This window comes from Scophthalmus maximus, chromosome 18, assembly GCF_022379125.1.
Source record: "Scophthalmus maximus strain ysfricsl-2021 chromosome 18, ASM2237912v1, whole genome shotgun sequence".
Classification (NCBI taxonomy): Eukaryota; Metazoa; Chordata; class Actinopteri; order Pleuronectiformes; family Scophthalmidae; genus Scophthalmus; species Scophthalmus maximus.
In genome coordinates this window covers 6,662,641-6,689,525 of record NC_061532.1, presented here as the reverse complement: position 1 = coordinate 6,689,525, position 26,885 = coordinate 6,662,641, and the positions used below count along the sequence as shown (strand labels likewise).

At 41.4% G+C, this 26,885-nt stretch overlaps 1 protein-coding gene across 2 annotated transcripts in view; it reads right to left on the bottom strand.

Annotated features, from left to right (window-relative positions):
- fam49a (family with sequence similarity 49 member A) overlaps positions 1–26,885 on the bottom strand; it is a 106,784-nt gene that overhangs the window by 55,297 nt on the left and 24,602 nt on the right. Inside the window, exons 6-7 of one of the 2 annotated variants that reach the window (XR_007030121.1) lie at positions 23,037–23,154; positions 7,250–7,788 (exon numbers count right to left, since the gene is read on the bottom strand). The gene's annotated coding sequence lies outside the window, so the exon portion shown is untranslated. Of the gene's footprint in view, positions 1–7,249; positions 7,789–23,036; positions 23,155–26,885 lie in introns of those variants that run through there. The other variant, XR_004786228.2, reaches the window with a different exon arrangement.

The window sequence follows — 26,885 nt, the reverse complement described above, 5'->3', positions numbered from 1 at the left end:
CTTCCATGGTGTCTGCAGTGTGTGTGTGTGTGTGTGTGTGTGTGTGTGTGTGTATTTGTATTTGTATATGCCTGTGTGTGAATTGCAGCGCATTACTGTTACAAAATGCTGCACCACAAGTTTTCCCAAGACTTCCAAGACATTTTCGTAAGTGGTGACACATTTGCATTTTGAGGCTGAAAGCTTGGTGACGTGATGACTTCTCGCAGGGCTGGTTTGTGAACCGATGTGGCCGGTAATGGAGTAAATTACCTGTAATGAACAAGTCACAGTGCTCAAAAAAGTGACGACCAAAGCAGACGAACAAAGGTTTGGGCTGAGGCAAAATCCCCAAAAACACAATGCAACCTGGACTGACTGGTAAGGGTCATCATGAAATGATGGATGACCAGAATGGAAATCAAAACCATGACAGGACACTGCTTTGGAACGTGCAGGTGCTCAGGTCGTTTAAATACACCCCATACATAGGAACATGGTGAAATGATCATATGGATCTAAATGCTAATGCAGGAGGAGGCTGGAACATTTGACTACAACATGATTGCTGTGCTCCATACAGTACATACACATACACACATACAGTAGACTGCGGCAGCACCCTCTCAATATTCACTGTATTTCTTAATGATACAACAGTGTAGAGATTGACTTTGTTTGTGCCTGTGTTTACATGTGTGGGCATTTCTGTGAGCAATGCATGAAAAGCGCGCACACCCACACACCCACACTCCCACATGCGTGTATTTCACATGCTGCTCAGGATGGATGGATACAGTATTCAACGGTTCACTGAATAATTCCTCCTCCATCTCCATCCTCTCTCTTCGGCCGTCAATCAATTCATCGTTCATCGCTCCTTTCATCCCTCCCTTTTTCAAAAGCTGCGTTTATGTAAGAGATACGGTCGAGCCCAAACACTAAAAGCCAAATTGAGTGATGTGGATATACATTATGGCCTCTGTTATGAGTGGACTAGAAATGGCAACACTGCTCACTCGGAATTAATGGCGTTAGTTACAAAGACAAGAGGGGAGATTTATGTTCGATTGACAAACTGCAGTGTGCCCACAGCCTCTTATTTCCCTTTTAAACTGTCAAACCGAACTGCATGGCTCCTGAGATAGGAGTTTTATGATACCATTAATCTCTGCCAACAAAACGTACATTACGTGTAACTGTTTAATAATTAAAAGTTGCTTAAAATGTGAACAATTTCAAACTGACAATTGATCTTAGAGGGTTAGAGACACAGCAGGCACCAAAAAGAGAGAAAACCTTGCTGTGTGAGTGTCGCTCAGTGTTTTTCCAGTCACTCCGTGAGCATTTGTTGTGATTAAATCTCGTGGCTCACTGAACTGAAACTCAATGGTGAAAATGAGCAATTAACAGGAAATCGAGTGAGGCTCGATGGACGGACTGTCGCTCCATCCACTTTGATCTTGACTGGCATGCCGCATGACAGCTATTTCATGGATTACCGTCAAAGTGGGTACAGGCAAAAAGCTAAACTAGTGATGGTTCCATCAGAAACTGCTCTTTATGTTCACTAGCATGTCAGGAATGTCATTGTGAGCATATTTGCATGGCAATGGCAATTTTAGATACTGCGACATATGGATCAAAGGGAGTTCTGAAGGTTCGAACATCCTTTACACGACAACCGGACCGAACGACTCTATCACCTGATAAAACATTATGCTATACACATACAGAGCGATCACACATACTCGCGCCTGCAAGGGGGTATTTGAGTAGACTCATGAAAAGTTGGACTTTAATCGACATCGAGAGCGTTGAAGTTTCCAACGAGGTTGTGCGAGTGCTCTGTTACAAGTGACGGAGCAAGCGAGCGAGCGAGTGAAGATGATTTGTAAATGTTTCAGTCTCCCTCCCCCTCCAAAACTCAGGATCATCCTGCTCCCCCAGCCTGTCTGCTATTAGCCCTCCATTCTCCTACAGAAGCACTTTCTCCTGAAGATTACGGCCCACAAATTCGGTGACAAAAGGAGTTCTTTCCACGGTAATAGTGTCATCATATTTTTCAGCCTGCAGATGAAAAAGGAGGAATAAAGATTCAACCCTGAGATAAAATGTCACCAAAGTTTTTGCACAGATTAATCATATATCAAAACTATTCTATATTCCAGACATTTCTTTGAAAGTTGTCTACAGGATCATATACAGTAACATATAGTGTATGTGTATATACCTGAGTGAGTTCATAGCACACTTACGTACTGTACACCTTTGACATTGATGAAGGTCCCACATCCACAGAACCTCTAAATTCAATCGGTACATCATAAATGAATCCAGCTCGGATAAACATGCGCAGTAGTAACTGGGAAGTGCTGTTACAACCACCAGCAGGCTGAAGCATTAATTAAGTAATGAAAAGAATTGATAAGACTCATTAAGTACGAATATTCTCCACAGCGTTTCCCCAAAGGGTTATAACTCGTTAAAATATGAGGTGACCTTATCGCTGTTTGCTTTGACACCATTTTTGTTCAGAGAGTCTAGATATCCCAGCAGTCACTGATTAATAGAAGGAAAGATAGGGGGCTGCTATCTTATAATTCTTCTTCTTTTTTGCTTAATATGACCAGATCATCCAAATCACCTATGAGCCCCAGTGAGTTCACGTATTGAATCGTTTAATCATAACCCAAACTACATCTTCAGGGCATTAAGCATATGGGTGTTAAGACCCGGCAACCATTATACATACATGTGTGTATAGGAAATGAGAAAAATTTAAACAAAACTATTTGACACTGTGAGTTCTCATGAAAGTACCCCCCCCCAAAAACTGAATTCCATATGTAGATCACCGAGGAAAGATAAGCCCGAAAGATCGTAGTGTTATATATATAGTTCTCAGGCGACAAAAAACGTTGAAGTTTTTGCAGTTTCTACCTATTCCATAACCGTGAAAATTTTTCCCATCTACATAGTGGAAAGGCTACTCTACTGTCTGTATTGGAACTGGAGGTTGCTATGGGACACATCACTGTGAGGCACATCATTTTCCAATATGGATGGAATTCCTCAGGTTACTGAGCCGGACTATATGTCGCCATTGTAAAGCGTTCCGTTAGATACTGGGATGAAATACAGTGAGGCAAAGAAGAAGCGGGATATCAAGAGGCAATATCATTAACTAGCACTTACAGGCCATCCTCATCAGGGCTTCTGACTTTAGTCATACTTATTGCATGATACTTTTTATTGGTATAGAGAACTCTCCCTCTTAATTGCGATCTCCTAAATTAAACCATCCCTTTTCTCTCATCACAAGAGAAGCCTCCCACATGCTGCTTCGCATACAAAGACTAATAATCACATGTGGTGTTATTTGAAGAGATCTCGTGTTTTGTCTTCGGAGAGAATGTCTGTAGATCGTCTTCCTGCAAACCTAGTCGTCTGCTCTGGGAACGCTGAGGCATGATTAACCATTTTTCCTTTCGGATGACCCAGGGAGGTTGTGGAGATAATTTGCAATCATCTCTTTGGTTGAATTCTCCCTTTACTGATAACTCAAAATGTCATTATGCAAAATCAAATTAAGCGCACTGTGTTATTGTCCTCATTTTTCACAGCAGGCAGAGTGCAGGGCGGATGAAGGCTCCGAATGAAATGCCGCCTCTCCGGGAATAGTTTCTTCTTTTTAAAGAAATTGGTGGTCAATCTTGTCATGTCCGCTCAATGCAGCCTTTTGAAACACATTGTGGCAAAGTGGTTTCTTTAATTACATGAATGTGCATGAGCAGCCTCAGGGCGGACTGGTACTGTATGTGTTAGTGAGTGATATGTTCTCTTCTCTGATTGATCAAACCTTTTAAGTTGATTTGCCTACACTGGAAAAGAGGCTCAGTCAGCACAAGCCAGACGTCCACAGTCAATTTACATCGTCTAGATCTGTATTTAAAGCAATAACTCACCCTTGGCATGACTGGAGATTACAGTGTTTCTCACTCATGTTGCGGAAGATACACAACATTCCGCTCCATGTTGACATGACCACATCCCATCATATCTGTCAGCTGCATATCCATGCAGTAAATGTCCTGTTCCACCACATCCCAGAGGTTTGATTGGGTTCAGATCTTGCAACTGGTGAGGCCAACGAAGTTCGCCGAACGCTCTGTGACATGGTGCATTATCATGCTGTAAGTAGCCATGAGCAGATGGTTAATTGTGGCCATGAGGGGGATACACATGGTCAGCAACAAAAGTATAAATAGACTGTGGCATTCGAACCGTAATTGATATTGATGTGCCGAGAAAACAATCCCCGCACCATTAAACCAACAGCTTGGACTGACGTCTCAGGGGATCAGCAGTTCTGATCAGAAATACTCAAACCAGCCCGTCTGGCTCAGTCAAAGTCGGCGTGATCTAATTTTTCCCTCGTTCTGATATTCATGTAAACATTAAAGAGGCGACAGCAGTTCCAGGCGGTGTTATTGTTTGGTCACTGTGGTAAAGACGCTGCAAAAGCAAGACGCCGTTGAGGACGCAGGTACTTTTCCTCACAGCTCCTGAGGGAGTTGTCAACACCACTTTGGAGATAAGAAGCGAGATAAGAAGCGAGCTAGTTAACACTTCTACGAAGCGGAAGCATCATGGCTAACTCAATGCCAGCAGCCTGGTTACTGTCCAAATCAGGAAACGACCGTAAAAATCCCAATTTGAACTCAAGCTTGAGTTTAACGCCCGATAGTATCAATGAGTAGACTGGTTGTGTTACTTACTGATCTAGTAGAAAGGAGGCAAACATGCATGTCGTTTTTGAAGTTTCTAAAGTCTTGGAGCTCTCTCCAGGGAGTGAATGCCCGTCAAAGGTTCACTCTTGTTTTACCTCTCCTTCTTCGCCTGCATTTGTTCCTCCGTCAACTGGATTATTTTCTGGAGTTGTTTTTGTCAATTCTGATGTTTAACCATCGGCCATTTCCATCACTGGCAATAGATTCCAGGAGAACACTATTCCCTGTCCTGTTTAGGTTACGCAATTGGGTGACGCAGTTCCTTCGTGCCGTAAATTGAGTAAACATTTTCCCACAAAATCAGTGTCCCGGTGGCCAAGAGATTGACTCCACAGCAGAGAATAATGACGAGACACTAAAGTAGCTGCAGCATAAGTGCAGAGTTACGTAAGACTCTTACAGACATTTCTACTCTTCCAAAACTCTTGCCAAAACCTCAGGAGAGTTTTATATTTCCGCTTTAAAAGAAGCTCCTGACCTCTATCCACAGGATATTAGGCATTGCACTAATGCCACATGATTGGCTGACTGGATAATTGCATCGATAAGTGTTCCTACTGAAGTGCTCAGTGTATGTACTGTATAATTTTCTGTGCACCAGAACTGTCATGCTTTAAATGTACAAAAGGAAAACAAGCCTCCATGCAAGAAAACATAGGCTTGTACCAGCATGTAGACATCCAAACCTTTTCCAGTGAATTTTCAGCTCTACATTATTTATTTTGGTGCGGCTGGCCGAGGGCCACCAGGATCAGCAAACGGCCACGCGAAAAAAACACCAGGGATGGGAGGCGCTGGCCCGGCCGCTGAACGAGATGAGCGCGGGTCTGCAGCGTCGGTGCCAGCTTTAGATCCAAAACAAGCACAGACATGCACATGAACAACAAATGCACCCATACACCTTCGCAAACACCTCTGGAGCAACTGAAAGTATGGCTGGATCTCGCAAAAAAAACACAGGAGCTTCACTCACTGTGACTACAAAGAGAAATCAGTGGTGGAAAAACTTTGGTCAGGGAATGAGAGTTCTTCACATGGTTGACCCAATATCAGAACCAAACATTATGGAATAGTACAGAAATCTGAAAAAAAAAAGACCCAGATATGGTGAAAAGGGCCTAGAAATCTGTGGAAAATTGGATGGCAATTACATCTAAATAAAATGCTGTACCATGTACTTCTTCTTTCTGGTTTCACTTTCAGTTAACGCACTACTACAAATATGCAAAAAGAAAAATAATCTAATTTACGCACTGAGAGTAATTACTGTATCTGGAAGGTCTCCAAAGCCAGGTAGTCAGGTTTTTACTGTTCCTCCCGTTAAGCAGATGATGATGCTCCAGTCAGTGGTGTACCACAGAGGTTGACAGCACGGATCCCAGCAACGCCAGACTTAAATGTCAGTCAGCTGCTGCCGGGGGAAACACCCACCCAGGAGCCTGGGGCGAAGACGCCGTTGCCACAAAAAAAAAAAAAGTCAGACAGGTTCACTACTCTTTATCTTTTTCAAGTTCAGTTTGACTTTAAATGGTTTTTATTTTGCCTCATAGTGTGCTGTTGTTTTTCATTTTGTAAAAATGTGGATCGCACCATTAGCGAGCCAACAGCAAAAGAGTGATTTAAAGTGAGTGTGCTGGGTGTTCAGCTGCTGATAGACAGCAGGGTTGACAGTAGAGTTGTGTCAGTGCAAAAAGAGATTTCAGTATTAATTTCACGCTCAGATCTTGTTTCACATGTCCTGTTTTATCCCTGCTAGTACATTTGTTTGCAATAAGTATACAATGTGTGTGTGTGTGTGTGTGTGTGTGTGTGTGTGTGTGTACTCACACACATGAGAGGAAGAAGCTTAATGAGGCTCTTGCTGTGCGTGAAAGACTTTTTTTTTAATTCAAAAGAGCCTTTAAATGTTCAGCCAGATTTCTGATTAGTAACAGAATTCGTGAGAAGCCCCACACTGTAATTTCTGATTGGCAGCGTGAGGGAAACTGCCGCTTCATGTTTAACTCGTAAAAATGAAACGACGTCACCTCCCAGTTAGCTCTTTGAGTTTTTAAGCGAAAAGAAAGAAAAAAATCGCCGGTAGGAGAACTTTATTTCCTAGTTCCTTTCATCTGAACTTGATGGAGCCATGGGAGCCTTGAAGGAGAACTGACCACAGTGTGCAGCTATGTTAATGCGTTTTAGAAATGTGACGGCCGAGGAGTAGAGAGGAGATGGGTGAGTGAGAGAGTGATGCAGCTAATGAGCGACCGACTGCGGGGGTGTTGAATTTGGGGGAAATTCTAAAATGAAAGCTGCTATCTAAAAATAAAAGATTCGAGAATGAAATCACATCAAAATCCGCTACATCTGCATTTTTATTTTGATCTGCTCCAGTCCCCTAAATAGTTTTTCATCCAGATCCATGCATTATTCACTGGGAAATTTGTGAAAATGCAAACAACAACAACATCAACAATAAATCCTATCTCACAATGTTCATAAAAGTGATCAAAAGGTCTGCCCCTTTGTGTGGATTCTTACCAAGATTTAAGGGTACCTTCTTTCTTGCAAGTTCCTCGTGGAAATAAGCTCAGTAGTTTTAGAGTGATTCTGCCGAACAACTAACAGACAAACTAACCAACCAAGCGACAGACAGACAGACGGGTGAAAACAAACCTCCTTGGCGGAGGTAGTAAAATACTCAATGTTTCCTGTAGATGTTTCACATTAAAAGCCTTCTAGGAAAGAGATAGGAACTACAAAATGGCATCAGTGCTGCTGGAAGGTATTAAGGACAGGGACGGGAAATAAGTGGTTGAGCCAGCAAGCAGCGGCGGCGGCGTACTGTAAATACGTGAGCGTAGAGCAGCGAGTGAATCACACGACGAAAACAGGCCAGGGAACACAACACAACCAGCCTGCTGCGTGTCATCACCTACTGAGTTCAGAGTGGACCCATCCAGCTGTGTCATCCACCTGTCAACGCAGCAGCATCTCCGACTCCATGTCTGAAGTGGAAAGACCTGTCGCTTCGCTGCGGGCGAACAGAAGGGATGAGGTATCAACACACAGTGGCATCGATAGTGGTAAATATTTATAATTTTCTCTACGGGCATAAAATTTAATAAAAATGTGGACGGGGTGTGTGTGTGTGTGTGTTTGTGTGTCCATCCTAACATAAACCCCTGTCTCAACTTGTCAAGGGCAATCTACTTGGTCCATGTTTTTTCAAATAATGAAAAAAAAAGGAGCAGGAGTGAAATAAAAGACAGGAAAATATAATATGAACAAAAAATGCGACTGGCCGGCAAAAAGAGATGAAGAGAGGAAGGAATTGATATATTCGATACACTATGTATAGGATATAGAGAATGAGATTGGGAAGGTCACAGAGAATGAAAGCCAAGTTCAATAAAATGACTGACTTGTGATGCTTGTCAGACAGACAGCAGAGTTGAGGCTAGTTGACTTCACAGCAGTAAATAGCAACATGACACTAAAGTAGCTGCAGCATCAGTGCAGAGTTACATAAGACTGTTTCCGACACTTCTGCTCCTCCATTCAGGCCTAAACCTCAGAAAAAGCACCTTCATATTTCTGTTGCAATTGAGACTCTCCTGCCAAATCTGAAAATAATTTTATATATTTTTTAAATCATTGCAATAATTTGCTGTCCTATTTGTTATCTATGAGTAAAATGTCTTCCCCTGAGTAGGGGAGGACAGTTGTTTGGAGGTTTAGGTAATATAGTTCATATTCCATTGTACTATGGATGGGAATCAGTTAGAGAAAACATCCATGCTGAATCACTGCAATATCCTTTCTTTTGGTTCATTTGTTTGGTAGTTTCGGCACCTGGGGCAGGAGAACAAGCTGTCCAGATAAATTGGATATTCAATTCCCCTTCCTCCCTGTATCAGTCTTTTACAGGCTGTTGGTAAATGCAGAGCTTACATGCCGAGAAACCAAAACAACGGCTAAAAAAGGCTCATATTATTTAGCTACACAGTGTTATTTATATGACATGTTGTAGCACATTAGTATTCATAAATGATTTTGACTAAATAAAATAAAAAATATGTATTCTTCAACAAGGAGACAAATAGCTGCACATAGGAGAGAACAAAACAACTACATCGGCAAACAGTTGGTTATGAGGGCAGGCTTCTTCTGCTGACTTTTAACAATGACTACACCAAAACCATATTCATGTCAACAAACGCATTTACACATTTTGCTTCAAGTAAAAAAAAACAAAAAAAACAACAACTGCACAATAGGCTGCACAAAACAAAACCGTTCACAGCAAGCAAGGGAAAAGGGAAGCAAAACACTTGACAGCCCACACTCTTGACAAAGTGTGGGCTTGCCATACCGCCAGCCGCACATTCATTTTATGTATCAAGCTTGTGTTCTCATATTGAAATCTGGCACAAATGTAGCAACTCATGCTAGTTTATGAATAAAATCATACACAGCGAATGGTAGAGGGTTAAATAGAGTGGTTCATGTGCTCCCGTGGATTTTAATTACATAATTTATTGAATTTCTGGAAACACTATCCAAATGAATAATGATTGGAATTTTACAGCTTTGCACAGCTTCATTTGCCCAATTATTTTCCAAGAAAATGTCCTTGAAAGAACCAACCCTAACCCACTGTAAGCCAGCTAAAAATCACAACAGTGGGACGTATCATGTCCAATCAAAGTGGATTTGAGGAAAAGATATCAAACATTTGTCTATAAAAGGAAAACGCAGTAGACTCAAAGTTAAGCAACTCCTGAGGAAAAAATCGGGCTCTTAGCTTCTAAATTTTCACCAGCTAGTTGCCAAAGCGGTGGTGGTGCGAGGTGCTGATGTGGAGTTATTTTATTAGAGCTACCTGCTAGCGCTTGAAAACCAAAACAAGTGGTTAAATAGGCTAAAAAAAGCTTAAAGCTCAGGGACTTGTCACACCTTTAACATTACACATGGCCATTTAATTAATTTCAGAAATATAGATTAATGTATCTTTGACATTATCTTAACATTGCCTTACAACTAACACAGCGATAAAAAACTAATGATTTCACATATATTCAATGGAATGCCCTCCTCCCTTCCATCTGTGAAGCCTCCATCATGAAACAGATATGGCATATATACAAAACTTCAAATCCGCATTTCTGTTTCCATATTGATCAGACAAATGAAATGTGTTACTTCGTGAGCTTAAGGGGTGTGGGTGGGTATGTTTTGACACTAGAGAGGCTAACTGCATCCAAAATCTCTGCACTGACGCAAATTTAAAATACAGAAGATATGAATTCAGTGCAGCCACAACATTCGTTGGATTTTTCAGGGGGCGTGACTTGTTTTGTCAATGAGAAAACCTCATGTTATGTTGTTGATTGCTCCCTCCACCTACGCTTAAAACCTACAGCTGGAAGAAAAATGTGTCCAAAACAGACTGATGAAACCGAGCAGTCCAGAGCAAATAATCAATTCCTTTCACTGTAAGGTGGAACCTGTAAAGGTGGAGCGCCATCTTTAAAGTGATGTCAAAGTCTGTTGCATCAACATTACCAAAATATCCCATCCGAAGTGATAGGGTCAGGCATCAACCTGTAACGCTGGTGGGGAAGCTCTCGGCTGTAGTGCTCTGTGGTGGCTTGGGTTTTTCTTTCTTTACTGCATACACACAAGTGCATAGGGTACTAAATGCGTGTACTTGTACACACACACACACACACACACACACACACACACACACACACATACACACAATGCGATGAAAATCCATGCTGCATTGGCCTGCAGCCCGAGGGCGTGAACTGTTGCTGCAGAGCCGGAACGAGAAGGTGGGCGAGGTTTGAATGGCTGTATCTTATCATTATCATGCAGCCCTGTTAGCTCTATATGCCTCTATCGGCTCTGCAATTATTAATACTGCCCATGGTAAAGATTTACGAGGGGACTATCATTTAGTTAGACGGTGGCGACACACTGTTTTTCACGTGGCGGTCTCTTTCTCGTATCTTCAACCCATCACAAATGAGAGCGTTTCTCAACAACGACAATGCTGCATTATAAAGGCAAATAATAGAGCAAACGGTCATGAAGGCAGATTTGCTATGATGATTTGTAAAGATTGCTACGAACTCATTGTCAGGTCAACAAAATAATAAAAATAGTGCACAATAGGCTGACATGAATAAGACATGATTTCTGTCATGATTAACCCCACAGCTTCATAATTTGCCCAATAATTTCCTAGAAAGTTTACCGGTAAGTTTCCTGCATGTAATTTTCTTGAACAGCTCACTTCCAACAGAGGTTAAATATTTATGAATCGTTCTTTTATTATTGTTGGTGAACAGCAGTGCTGTATGAATTTGTACTGTGCAAGTGCTTTAAGTGGCGATAAGACTAGAAAAATGCAATATATATCAAAATACAGTCGATACAGTAGAAGAGTTAGTATGTTAGCTACCTACAGTGTTTTATGGAGACGGACTACATGACAACAACTGTCCCAGATGCTACTTTGTTAGAAGCTGTGGCGCTGTCCTGCTTTGTATTGTATATACTTCAAAACATTTCATACCGTTGGTATAATTATCATTATTATTATATGTGAAGTTTCTGCTTGGAAAACGCAGGTGTATAAGGGGACACTGTTTCAGGAATTAGCCCACAGATGTATAAATATGGCCCCTGATGATGTACCTTTGACTTTTGACAATTTCAGTCCTCCAAGATGTGGACAAAACAGCACTCATGTGAGTGATGTACACAGCGTTTTGGTATTTGGCTTTCTGTGCTTTGCGTGCACTGAAGGAACAGAGAAAGTGTAATCAGTAAACTGAATGTCATATAAAGTGCCTGGCTGGATAAACAGCCAGCCTTTCCAACCTGTGGCCTTCCCATCATCAAGTCTGCGTATCACCAGCCAGCTCGTCCTCTCCCTCGCTCTCATTTTGTCTTTGTCGGGCTGTAATTACAGGATCAGTTCCCTTTGCTGAAGCGACTCTGTCTCTAGAGAGCGAACCCTCATTCACATTTCCTTGTCAAATTAGACTTGTATGTGATTAGATCTGGCATTGTGGTGGCGTGGCGCTACGCACACTGGCTGTCACGACCAATTAGAGTGATGCCTGACCTTCTCAACATGCACGACTATGTTTCCCCCACCCAAAGTGAGTGTACACTGATGCATCTTTTTCTTCTTTATTTCAGAGAAGATCGAAGTCTTGGGCCAGTTTTCATCTAGCTCCTTAGCCTTTCAGTTAAACAGTTTTCCTAAAGACTGACCTATTTCATCCACCTGATCCCCTGGTCACCACAAACTACAATTTGGCACAAGTGTGCACATCTCATCCAAAGGCGGCCCTGGTTATGCTACTCTATGTAAGAATGGGCCTTTATTTTTAGGTAATTACTTTCTAACATTTTTTTATTTAATTTAATGGTCTAAATCAGAAATCAACACCTGAAGTTATGAAGAAAATCCTTATGAGATTCCCCCATAATCTTAATAGACTGCTTCTGTAGAAGTGACACTATTAGAATGAAACTAACAGTTAGCTGACAAGCTCCAACTTTGCTCATCATTCACTGGAATAAGCCAATGGTCTCACAGTTTGTTGCACAGCAGACACCTACCTGTGCGCCGCGGTGATATACACAGCTATAAAAAGTAAACACATCTGACATAACCTCCCCTGAATTCGCTAAGAATTATTGACAGTAGTTTCAGCTGAAGGTGCGGTGATGGAAAACCTGGTTAGGGATTGATCCTGCTCAATATTTTAAAAACCTGACAGGTCAATATGGATGCAAGAGACGTTACTAGGCGTTTAAAGGCTAGAGGGGTTGACAGAGTGTTCCGTGCATAACAAGCCGCTCAAGTATGGGTGCATTAGACTACAGCATATTACCAGTATTCTCAGTGGAAAACATTTCACTGCACAACCAACAGGGCGAGTTGAAAACGGTGAATCAATATGAGTTTGAGAAAATGGCTCAAACTGGTGTTAGATGTTAATGGATTAATAACTGTACACGAAAAGGATCAATGTATATAAACTAAAGTGTCTTTTAAATCTGGGTAAAGACTTCTTACAAGTGAAATATACGTAAAAAGGCCAAACTTCGCATAAACGCCACCAGTGAAAACCGTCCAATGTGTTGAATGATGGTAATGTCCTTGTTATTAAGACCAGTGAGGGTCGTCGGCAGAAACCGTGATCAATATGGACCTGATAGTCGATCAGGTGTCAACCAAGCTTTAACGTATATAACTGGTATTACTGAAAATAAATACTGGTGCTGACTTGGCCATACCCATTGCTATATTTTAGTTAATATTAACAACATTGAAATAAGTGAAATGTTGCACTAACTAGATATATAACTTCCAGGAAGGGCAGTTAATGTAAAATAATTAATATGAAAGTAAAGTTTCTCATATGATGCCACTACAGTACAACTATAATTCTTTGGTCTTAAAAAATTGAAGATCAACAAAAAGATACAAATGACTGATTTCACAACCCTCGACTCTCACGTGTGGACATAATTTTTGAGTAATCATATCATAGTTGTACAACAAGTTATCTGAATGTTTTGCAGATGGTGTCTGGCGACCTAACGCCACACCCCAGGTCTCGCTCTCCAAATGAAACAGATTTAAAGTAGCACCCATCGATTTGACCCCTGTAATGACACTATTCCCTGAGATGTCTACAGTAGCAGACTCCCACGACGCTGGCACCAGTGATAAAAGCTCTCACCGGTGGGCGGCACTTTTATAGCTGTTGAAGTCGCTCAAACAGATGAGTCAGTGAGGAAACTGGTTTCTTATTGTGGTTTGGGGGGGTTGTTTTGAGACCCACCGCTGCAGCACAGAGCAGAAATCCTGCAAGTGACATTTTATAGAAAAATCCATACAGTGATGACTCAGTTCTGCTGGGCGGGAGATTGCATCGGAGTATTTGTGTGTGATATGTACTTTCCTCTTTCTTTGCTCTCCAGAAAAATGATCCTTTCGGTGCAAGGCTTTGTTTACTTGACTTTTAAAGCATACTGGGTTTGTTTGGATGCAAGAGGGAGCGTACAAAATTTCGGACTTGTGCTCAACCCTCCACGGATAGTCAATGTTCCTTTTCCTTTAAGAGGGAAGGCAGTCTCTCCATAACCTTAACCTAATCTCAATAGTACTATAAAAATACTTCCATTACAAACCACAAATACACACTACAAATAATATTTTCAAAAGCACCCTGCTGCTTCAGCCACGTTACATTTCACCGTCAGGTGTAAACTGTGCTCATGTTTGTCATCCTTCTCTCTCTCTCTCTCTCTCTCTGACTCTTTCTACTGTGAATCATAAAACTGAACCGATAATGCCGAAGCTTCGAAAATGAATGTCCGTGTTCATACTCTGTTGCTGATTGATGTTACACAATCATGAATCATCTTACTGTCTCTCCGGTTCATTAAAAAACATTTGATATTCCGAGCACAGAGTTTCCCAATCCTCCACAGTGCAAGTGGTTATGTATTCTCCTGTGTGGCTGCAGCTGCTGCACCCAACCATCCATAAACTATAACGCTTTATCCTTAATGGGTCGCGGGGGCTGGAGCCAATCCCAGCTGACATTGGGCAAGAGGTGGGGTACACACTGGACGGGTCGCAAGGCTATCGCAGGGGCCAACATACAGAAACAAACAACCGTTCCCACCTATGGTCCATTTAGAGTCTCCATCAAACGAACTTCAAAATGCATGTCTTTGGACTGTGGGAGGAGGCCGGAGAACCCAGAGACAACCCACGCAAACACGGGGAGAACATGCAAATTCCACACAGAAAGGCCGAACCTGGATTCTAACCAAGACAGTGCCAACCACCGCACCACCGTGTCACCCTGCAACTGCTGCAAAATGTGACCAAAATAAAATGAAGACAACTGTATTTCTATGACGAAAAGAGATGACGTCTGTTGGAGTTTTTTGAAAGGTACTTCGTGGTTGCAGCCCCCACATGTGCACGCGTCTTCTTGGGATTTCATCGATTTAAAAGGTACTGTGCTGACCTCAATTTGGACACCTGCACAAGGGCTGACCTCACTTATGTGCCTGGACAGACTGGCTTCTCCTCACCGTCGCATCAGCAAACGCTGTGTCATGCATTGTCTGTTGCAGGGAACCTCCTTTCCCTAAGAGCTTTTCTATGAACGCTGGATGAGCGTCGGGGTTCATTGTCGCCCTGTGATGAGGAGATTCTGCGGGAGAGGACTGGAGGGTGCCAGGCTCTTATGTGACCCAGGTCATACACATTAGCACTGCCTGTGCACTGTGTGAGGGGGATCATGTAACAACTGTCCCAGATGCTTCTTGACCCGTCCCTTACTAAAGGTGTGGCTTAATCATTATCCATGATGCAGAAAATTTAATTTGAGTAAAAACGAACAGCGCACTGAAGTCGGTTATGCGGCCCTCTTCTCTTTTCACATTATGATGATACATTACAGCTGTCTGAAGTATGGACTTGGCCTCTTTACACATTCCTCATTCAGATTACTGAGAGCAAAATGAATTCCCTTGCAGGAGCTCCTGATAGACTTTTGGCCAGAGCACATTTAACAGGAGATCAAAACAAAAATAAAACAAAAGGCACCGTGTTTGCTTGTATCTTCGACATTTTGCCTTTTACTGGAGGTAGGCGACGTGAAGAGATGCAGTGTCTCTACAAAACATTGTTTGTTTCTGCATCAGCTCTCTGTTTTTTCTCCAAGATACCCTTTTGTACATAACTGACAGGTTTGCTCTGATTTTTATTACTTTATGGGGCTGTGGGTGTGCGGTGGCACAGAGGTGCCTGAGGAGGGCTGTTGATGTTAGCGAGGGGATGGAAATTACCTTTCATAGCGGCAACAATCGCACCGAGGTGCGATTCTCCAGGAGGTCATTAATATTCATTGAACACAGCACATCACTGACTCGAGTGGCAAAAAAATAGATAAAATATGGCAGCCATAGATTTACATGAAGTACATGAACATAGGTGGTGGGAGTGGATCCATACTGGGGCAAAGAGCCACTGTGTTGTCATTGCAAACATTACAGTCGCAGTACATGTTACTCAGTGGAAGAACTTCTACCCTGATATATCAGCAGAAATCAATAAGTCTTTACATTGGAAATATACATCACATTCTGGATAGAATAGAGTAGAACTCATCTTTATTAGAGTTCTTCTGTTCACTAGAGGGTTCAGGTGAGCCTTTCTCTGTTCTTATCTGCACTTTCTGTTCACGTCTTGTCCGTGGGACCACCGCCAACACGGTGGCAACATTTCAAACAACATGGCACATTAAAAGAACACAACTGGGTTAAAAAACAAAAAAAAGTAATATAAAAAAGGCAAAAACACAAACCGAATCGTTAAAAAACGTTTCAGTTTGGTTGATATGTTTTTAGAAAGTTTTCTGGGTTTTCACGTCAGGGTCACTATAATGATAGTGTTGTGCATTAGAGCCACTGCAACCATGGTTCACATGTTCAGTGTTTTATATAACATAGTTTTAATACCCTATTGATCTAAACCCCACTTTTTTTCCTCTACAACATTCCTTCTCCTGGAGATTGTTAAAATCCAACGTCATTGTGTGAGGACCCCAGCTCCTCCAACCAAAGCAATTACAACCTATAATGACACGGTACCGGAGAATCTCCTGGTTCAGAGCAAGCGTCACCCCTCAAATCTCCAGTCATCTCGCATGCATATGTAATGGCAAGAAATTCCCTTTTATTGCACACCTTACTTAGCTCAGCAAAACATCCTCAGTCCGTGCAGCCACCAAGCCATAGTAAGAAAAGTAAGATGGAGTTGGAAAAGATATTGAGGACATTAACACTGAAAAATGAACAGTTTTCCCTCAGCCTTTCGGTTGTCAGAGTGTCTGTCACCGAAAGGAGCCGAGTACTTCAACGCAAGTCACACAGGATTTAAGCGACTTCAGTATTCACACTGGCGTGTTTGACTATACTTAACTCTGCCACTTTTGGGGGGATTGCGCCGCATCATCAGAATCCCCTTCAGAATCAGTGTGCGGTGTGGAACTGGGGACGCAGCGTCTGATGCCATTCCCTCACTTCACAGTGTCAGCTTGGCTTCGCTACTCTCTTCAGTTCAAACTGCAGCTGGCAGCCTGAGATTCCCCACTTCTAATGTAAGTCTCATACGCTTAGTGCAGCACTCGGGCACCTGGTGTACAGCTCCGCTGCCTTATCAGGAGACGGAGACTTTCCCTCTCTGCTGTGCGTGCGTGTGTGTGTGTGTGCGTAATCCCATATCATGAAACAATCCCTACCACAGGTTGCCTCCCTACACAGTCCTACATCATAGGACACTGTATTTCATTCTGTCTGTTCATCTCCTGATATACTGACCATGCCAAAAGGTGATCGTTGCAATTGTTCTGATGTGATGAGTTAGGAGCAATGCAATCCTAATTAAACCAATCTTATCCTTTCAATTATAAGTACATTTGGCATGCTGAGGACGCTTCTTAATAGTTGGAGAGAGAGAGCCCCCCCGCCTCTACTTTATTTATATATTTATTTTCTTCTCTTCTTCTTTATCATTTTATATTTTACTCTATATTGCCTTACTTTACTTTAACTATTTACTTATGTTGTTATATGTTATCTAATAATTTAGCTGTTTACTGTGACTACATCTGACATGGGTTGTTGTGAGGGATAGTGGGATTTATGTTGGGGTTTTTTTTCACTCTACTGCAGACGCGCCGACGTAATGTGAAACTGATGTACTTTTCTGTACTGTCTGCAAAAATTCAATAAAGAAATTTGAAATGAATAAATAAATAAGTACATTTAGCACAACAGCTCTATTCCATATTCCAGGAAATGGGCCTTAATTGATATGCATTGTTTTCATCATCCATTTAATGCTATTCATGTTCTATCCCAAAGGTTTGTTTTGGCTGCCAGATTTAAAATTGTTCCTTTCACACTGAAAACGGGGTGCAATTCATTTTCAAACTGAGCAGTTATTGGACTCTAGCGTGTTTCCCCTTGGCCCCGGCTGACTTTTATGCCGCAATATTCAGTTAAGCGACTCAGAATGTAAATGACTGCTGAATCCCATGTTAAGGTATTATGCTAAGCCCGTTCAATAACCCTTGAAGACGGAGACACGAGATCATGCTAAAATAGTGGACGGAGACTATCGCGAACTAGTTAATCAGCCGTGGCAAAGAGACGACTGAAGTACAGTCAGTCCCCAGTCGAATGGGGACTGACTGAGGGGATCTTTTTTTTTTTAAATCTTTCATACATAATTGTTCATCTTAATGTAACAGATCTGTTGATAATTCTGTGTTGATCATTTTTTTGTTTTCCCCTTGTTGGAACTGGGAAGAACTCAGTGTATTCATAGACGAATGCTCAGCAGGGTTAGTTCTCACTTTAAATGTCACCTCTTGTCAAAAAAACACATCAAGATCATCCATCAAGTTTGATAGTTTTTTTGGGGGGGATTCTTTTTTCTTCCAAAATGCAACTGTGCAAAGTGCCAGTCATTTGATTGATATACAGTATGTGTTTGACACTCAGGTAACACCTAGGCATTTCTTTTTACAGCCCACAATGATACTGAAAATAAGTGTCTCTTTAGCAGCTAAACGCTCCACTACATTTACGTCCTGGTGCCCTATTTTAATGATTCAGGGCGTTTCCTAATCCATTTTTGCTGGTTTGAAGGCGGATAAAAAAACGTTGCTGCACTGGCCGCGTGACTCAAAAGGGTTGTCAAAGGGTCGTCTCTTAATTAATCAAGGGGGTAGTATTTTGCATAACATGCCATAAACCAATCAATACTCATTAAAAGCCAAGTGTGCTTGCACCTTGGCAGATAATTGTGGATTTACCAGTAATAGAGAACATTTCTCTGCAGAGGAAACAGAGCTGCCGTTGCTCGTGCAAAAAGGGAAAGTGTGCAACAAGCAAATATGTAACAAACATATAAGATGTGGTTTGATGTCAATAAGTTCAAAAATGAGCGAGCTATTTAAAATTCAAACCTTGACATATGCATATTAAGGCAAATCGCTCACTGCTATGGATTCTTTGGAATTTCGTTTGGCTTTTTTCACAAACTAACAGCTGTGAAAGGTGTGACAGGATGTAACATACATATAAGAGGTGGTTTGATGTCAATAAGTTCAGAAATGAGTGAGCTATTGAAAATACAAACCTTGAAATATGCATATTAAGGCTTGATAAATAGCTTTGAAAATAACAGTGAAATACTGTACCACTGACTGCACAACAGGGGTCTGTGGCGAGTTCTGAGGGTCAAAAGCTTTTTGCAATGAACCAACAATGTGCCTGACAACACCAACAAGCTCGGGTGGACAAAGGTCCATTTGCTATTTAAACAATGAGGTTGCTGGATGGGAAATTGTCATCCATGAGCAGGGAGGTTACAGCAGCCTTTTAGAGTCTTCCCACTTTAAAACGGATGCCTGCTGCAGATGGAGCCACATGGCTGAACCAACAGAGTAAAGATATGAGATGTAAAACCAAAACAATTAGCTGAAAGACAGAGGGAAAGAGGGAAACAACAAATGATAGTTATTTGTGGATTTGTCACTTCAAGCGACCGTTTAATATTCAAGGGAATGGACAACTCATTTGACACTGCTCTGACGATGCATTTTCTGACAAATCTGCAATGAATCACGTGAGCAGAAGCTATGGGAGACACAGTGAATGTAGTCCCTTTAGATGGTCTCGGGCATCAGGTCAGTTCACCTGGCTGATGAGTTAACAAAACAACCACCCGACAACTGGCTCGGGGTAAATAGCTTCCAATAAAGACTGATCCCTTTGACGTGGGTGTCCATCATCCAGCGTAACCAGGGCATTGTCAATTGGAACTATTTAAATGCCTCAACAGCATCATCACTGATTATGTTTCATAAATCATGCTGTTTACGAGGAACATTATGAAGCCCCCCCCCCACTTGTTAATAAACCTGACAATGAAGAGTTATGTGAGAAAGATGGACTGGACAGCGGATGGACAGCGGCGCAAATCTATCAGGGAGCGTCATGAAGCCACTCACGTCATCATTAGCTACGATTGAGGAACGAGATGTGAGAAACACATGAAATGGCTTGTAAACTATCGAATTTAAACACAGTGAAAATTTCAGGCAAATATATTCCAACTATTTGAAAACCATTCTGTTTGAGAACTCTTTTCAGGGGCGGATCACAGCTCAGATTAAGTGCTCATGTAAGCTTTGTTTAGCATCAACCAACTCAGTGTTATGCATGTTTGACATCCACTGGCATTGCTGGTATTTCCAACAACATCATCGCTGATCATTAAAAGCTCATCAGGCCCGGATGTGAGCGCGGAGCTAAGAGGAAATGTATGAGTGCGGCAGTGGAGTCCATTCTTAATGAAGTTTGTCATGAAGTATACATGCATCAGCCACTGATGGAAAGGGCATAGGGAGGGGGGGAGGGATTGGGGCTGAATGATTCATTGATTTTTCAAAAAGATTTCTCTTTTGCTATTGATTACCATTAGCACACTTTTAATTTAGTTCTCCCGGGAGATATTTCTATCTTAATTTACATGAGCAATAAGGGGTCTGGGCTCTTTACAATCTGAGCTCATATTTTATTCAGATTGGTGATATTCCTAGAAACATCCGATTTAATTTGCTCATTTAACATGCGTAAAGAAGAAAGTGCTTTAGCCTAATATTAACATTCATTTAATGTGAAAACCTCTGTGTACCATGTCAGAATAAACCCACATTGTGATTGGTGTCTGAGTAGCAGATGGGATGCATGCCCAGTTAGGAAAAGTCGTAACATTTTAGATTCTGTCAACTTCCTTCCACGGATCTATAAATCGATCTGGGAAACACGTGCATCTTCTGGAGGAAGCTACTAAGCCGAGCAGGCTAGCAGACTGCCGCCCACAGATTCACTGCAATAGCTGATGAAACGCTGGCCGGGGCCAACGCACCTGCTGCCAAGTGATCCAGAGGAATTTTCTGCGTTGAGAAAATGTAAGGTGAAGTGTGAACACCGGCTGACTCATAATTTGCTATGGGGCCGTCCTGACGAGAAAATCTATACGTTCGTACTATATGGCTGTCGTAGGTTTGTGTTTGTGTGCAGTTGTATATTGATCTACATGGGTGGGGTTGTTTGGTGGAAAAATAAAAGCAGCTTTTCTTATTAGCCTCTGTCTTTTCAGGGCACTTTCAGATGTGGTTTGCTCCACTGACCACTGCAAGGCTTATATTGGATTATCAAATGACAGCACTGTCTGACTACTGACTCGGAGGCATGTTCATATTATGTTGTAAGCAAACCAAAGTTGAAAGAAAAATTCAGCTCATTACACCTTCAGTCTTATTTTTTTGCTTTTGGAAGCGACAACATAATGTCTTCAGCAAAGCAATTTTTTTTCAGATCTGGCAGCAAACGGCATCTTTACAACTCCAGGGGATCAGACAGGTTGGAAACAGCAGTGAAGCCATTTTGTCGAAACCTTTGATCTGGAGATAAAATGGTTTTGACTTCAACTAAAATGTAAAACCAAAATATATTTGTGTATAGTCGTGATCAGGTGATAATGGTTTGTTGGTTGATACTTTTTTTGTATCTTTAGTTTTTGTTATTATAAACAACATTATCATGTTCACTCCCCTGTCAGATGCATCAACTGAACTTTAAGGGAATGATAGGACTTTCAGCCCTGTTACAGCATTATTACAAAATGTCCACAATCATTAAAGTAAAAAACTCCTGAACCACAGCCTGTGGTCGTTGACTAACCAGACGGTAGGGGTACGATCCCCACTTCCCCCAGTCAGCATGCTGAAATGTCATTGGCCATGACAATTAACCCTAGAATGCTTCCGGCGCTGTACCAGCAGTGTATGAATGTGACAGCAAAAGTGTGGTAAGGAACAGCGCAGTATGAGAGTGCATGTGAATGGGCGACTGTGAATTGTACCGTAAAATGCTTTGAGTTGTTGTTAAGACAAAAAAAAGCTCTATGAAAATAAAATCCATTTACAATTTTCTAGATAACACGGTCCTATTAACAATCATCATTCTTTACATCACAGGAGTTTAGTTTGACCTAATATCACTTGGGGCCAATTTATACTTCTGCGTCGTATCAACAGTACATCATACTCTACGCTGTGACCTCTCTAGAGATGTGAGTACACGCCGTGGCAACCAGGCTTTACACCATCCTGCTGCCGTAAGTACTCAACAAATCAAAACAAATTCATGTGTGAACATGGGCATGTTTCAGTTTCCAGCTGGTTTAGGAAATCGCTCAAGCAATTGTTAAAAAAAATAATGTCCTATGTGTATGACCTGTATTTTAGGATGCATGTCTTCCGTAAAAACTACTAGACTCATGATGAGCGGAAACAAACCACTAGACAAAAATGACCATCAAGCTGGACGATGTTTTCAAAAATTATTACTGAAACATTATTTGCAGGTGTGTGACTTTTGGTCTCCCAAATACAACTAAACACCCATCCACCAACTCTGACGTACCTAATTTTGTCTTTCTACACAAACGCCACACTGCTTACAGCTGTGAAATTAATTTTAGCATCAGACTTTTTTTCTTTTTGAGGTCCGGAGTCATTCAATAGAAACATCATTCCTTGGGATATGGCTCTTTAAAAAGTACTGCAAACAGGGAATAGAAGTAGGAAAGTACTGAAACACTGACTAACACAAAATTTCTTTTGGGTGATTTAATTTTTTTTGGTTTACAGTAAGAACAAATGCTGTCCTACCCTGTCCCATTGAGCAAATATTGCGGATATAATGTTTATGATACTTACAGTAGACTTACAAACATGTGGGCAATAACCCACCTATTAGTATTTTAATGTACGTTTTAAAAATCCATTAAATTATGATTAGTCTCATTGATTTGAAGGACATCAATAAAAACAATTCAAATAGTAATTTTCAATAACGCAAGTACCATTAAAATGGCTTACAGATATAAATAATCATATTCAATATTCTTTTTTTTTTGTTTGTTCCGAATGTTACGGAGGAGACGGAACGATTACTGTGTCAAATACAACTGAAGGAAATAGTGTAAATGAAATTGTGCATGGGCCAGAGGAGAATTTAGTCATTCGTTTTACACACATGGACGCTGCTGTTGGGAGATGGAACAGTAAAACGTGGACTCACTTGGAGCTCCGCTGACAGGCTGCAGGTCAGGAAGTGGAGCGGCTTGTGCTGTCTCACCTACTTCTTCCTCTTGAGGGCAGTGAGAAAGTGCTACCTCCGAAAAGGGAAAACATTACACCTGGAGATAAGAAGAAACGCCATCAATTACACGAGCCTCCTCCTCAGGTGTGGTCCACCTCACGGTGACTCATCAAAATACAAAAAGGACTCAGGCAAACCAGAAACCCACATTCACGTGTGACGCAGAGGGCCCCCCGTGAGAGCATTCCTCATTCCTTGTCCCTCAAACCCCTTAACCAGGTCTCAGGTTGTCATGGTAGTAAATCTTCAACTTCTCCATGTGAATATAATGTGTATTTTTATACTCTGCATCCCATTCAGGCAATCTTAAATACAAAACATTGTGGGGCTGGTTTGCCTTTCGGCAAGTGTACTGCAACTATTAAGAGTTATGGTGTGTCTCAGATTGTGTACTTTCATACTCACACTTGCAATTTCGAGCGCATCAGTATGTTCACACTGACAAGAAACAACATGACTTTTCAACGTCTCACGGTTTTGTTTTGTTTTTAACAACAATGTGCTTAGTAAGATGAACACACTATTATATCTTGATTTCATTTACGATCTTTTCTTAAAAATCTCCTTTCCCGTTATACCATTTTTTTATTTTTAAACAGCATCATTTTGAACTGAGCACCTAAACGGAACAGCTATGCACCTCAGTGGGCTGAGATGTGCATCCTGTTTACTCACAACATTGTGACATGGAATCCATGTTGAATTCATGACTTCAGTCTAATTAGCCCCTATCCGTCTTCGCTGACACTCGTGTACGCGTGTACTGCCTCAAAAAGCAGAGATAACAACCTGTACGTACGAAAGCCCACATAGATCACAAATACAGCCACGGTGCACATTTCTAAACTGTTTGTGCCTCTACTGTGCTTTCCAAACAGCTGCAGGAATAAATTAATTGTCAACCGTCCAAGATGAATGGACAGATGGGGTGTGGGATCCATGGCAACGGCTCTACCATCGTTTTAAATGCTGTTGTGTTTTTCGGATATGATTCACTCATCTGGGCTCAGTGTTCATGCCATTATACTGTAATTAGGTTTTAACAAAATCTAACAAAATGTCGTAGCCATCCGTTCACTCTACTTTGGGTTTAGAATACACTTATATTGTAAAAAACAAAGCAAAAAAACTGAAAACAAAAACTTCTGACAAAACTGGTTGAATATGGAAGAAACTACACTTGCACAATAAACTGTTTGCATCACAATGTAATGAGATGCTTGAGTTGAAAATATGTAATAGCACTGTGTTATGTTCTAAAGACTAGCAAGTAAATCCATTAAAAAGCTCCTGCTCCCGTTGTGATGGGACAGATATCATTTGTCTCAATTACGTTCAGACACTTAAAAGTGCAAAGCCTGATCTGATTCCAAATGGGCTGAGGATTTAGAGGTTTGGTCGAGGAACGGCTGAATGAGCACATGCATTGAGAAGTGAATACATACAAATTCTGATCATGTCGGGTATGTTAATTTGGGCGAGATTAGTTTAAGTTACTTTATTTCAGGTAATTTCAGGTAGAGTTTCAGGTAATTCTACACCAATGAAGTCATAAGTATGAATATTACATTACACTTCTGACAGTAGATCCCCCTAAATCCTGGACCTTTAAATTCTTTTAGTTACATTTTAGGAAATAGAAAGCGTGGCTCTGTTCAATGACCAAATAGTTCAAAGCAATATTTTGTTCTCATTCAAGTTTGCAGCATCAAACACTGCTTCCAGGAGCACACACCAGTCTGGCACTGACAAAAGCTTTCACTTTTTACATGGCACAAGGTTAGCAGACCTACAAGTTCTCTTAGCAAGCTTGTTAGTGCCGAGAGCTTCACTTTCCGTCTTTACTACGTTTTTATAGAGGGAAAAAAAGTTGTGTCCAGTGGAGAACAAAATGCCAGGGCGAAGTGAACAGACGAGTAGAGAGAGAGTAGAGAAAAGATTTTTGTGGGCTTTTGCGACAGTTAGTCAATATGTCACCAAGATTCCCCACCTGATGTGTGATGAGTAAATGTCACTTTGTTGAGCTTGGAGGTGGAGTATTTAAGCTGCGCTGATTGGCTCCTGGCTCGAGCTCTATACCTGGCACGAGCTCTATACCTGGCACGGACAAGAATGTGGTATCAATCTTCTCGTCTAATTCTCAGCAATATTTCCCAAAATTAGATTTCTTTGGTAATAAGAACAGGAAGAGGTTTTTAGTAAACTGAGAACTATATGACGTTAATAGCAGTAGTTCGGAGTAACACCTATGAACTGTGAGTTGAAATCTTTTCGAAGCAGCTACTGTGCAGGGTCAAAAAATGATTATTATCTGGAGTTTCCAGTTGAGCAGCCACTGCTATGTTTTGATGTTATATTATAGGTTTCGAGTACTTGCAAAGTGAACAAAGTGAATGTCACTTCATGCATCACTCTGGGGAATGTTTCCAGGCTCTCACTTGTGAAATAACGTTTGACAGAAATGCATGCTGACAAGCAAATTGGTCATGAAATATGTCAGGCCGAAAGCAGATTGTTTTCAACTTGTATAGAAGCATAGGAATGACAAAGGAGCTCCGTGGTTTATAAACACTGTGGACAAACTGACATTTTTATCAGCTTTCAAGTTGCATGCCTACTTCAAAATTACCCATGATATGGATAGATACGGCCAATCTGTCCTTTATCTTCTCTTAATGTAGAAATACCTGACATAAAGTAGGGATTATGGGTTTTTACACTGAGGAATTTACAAAACTCTTGAAAAAATAATACAAGACATTTTAAAATCTGTGGTGGGGGGAAAATCCCTCCAAAGTCACATATTTATTGTCTCTGATCATTAGCGCTTTTATTTTCCAACAAGCGCACCTCTGACATTTTCTGTTAAGTGGAGAAACCTGTTTGCCCTGACTTCTGGTCAAAAGATTAGAACCTGGAGATCCAAGGCGATTGTGTTTCTTTGGGATGGGCTACGAGCTGACTGACAATCTTCTGCAGGCCCCGAGGGACTGATGGAAGAGATTGAAGACGAGAACGGCAGCAGGAGGGGGACAGATCGATGGTTAGTCGGCCCTTACAAACAGATCAAGGGGTCACCTCTGAGTACAAGCCAAGAATACCTCTGCAGCTAAATACAGACCTAGCTAAGAGAGTGGAAGGAAGGTGAACACTAAGGAGGGGAAGTAATGTGGAGAAGAAAAGAGCTGACCAAGACCGTTAGACACTGCAATCGCTCTTCACATCCTCTAAAGGGCTCCTGATTTTCGATGAGGATGGTGTTCAAAGGAGCCCACTTTACCATCACCGCTCAAATCCAACATCATGAAGGCATTATCTGGACCACGACATCCCCGATCAAAGTCACACACAACGATGCATGTTATGCATTTTATAGATAAACATCAAAGTCTTGCGACACTACATCCATATGAGCAATGAGATAAAATGATGATGATTGACACGTGTCTGAAATATTAATGTCATTTGGACACCGCCCTGGTTTCACCACGGACGTGCTGCAGTGTCAGATCCACTCCTCTGTTCCTACGTCTGGTTTAAAAAAACAAAACAAAATGGCGCTGGTCAAAATGCAAACGAGAGGCTTCACAGAATGATAACTTAGCAAAGTTTGTTCAACAGGTTTAATCTAACATTACTTTCTTTCCTCATTCTTTCTCCAGCAGAGCAAGCTTATGTGAGATTGGATGGTGCAGTGCACACCAAATAGGTTGCGATAGTTTCCTCAATTTAAGACTCTCTGCTGTCTGCTCCTTTAAAGGTCAGCGA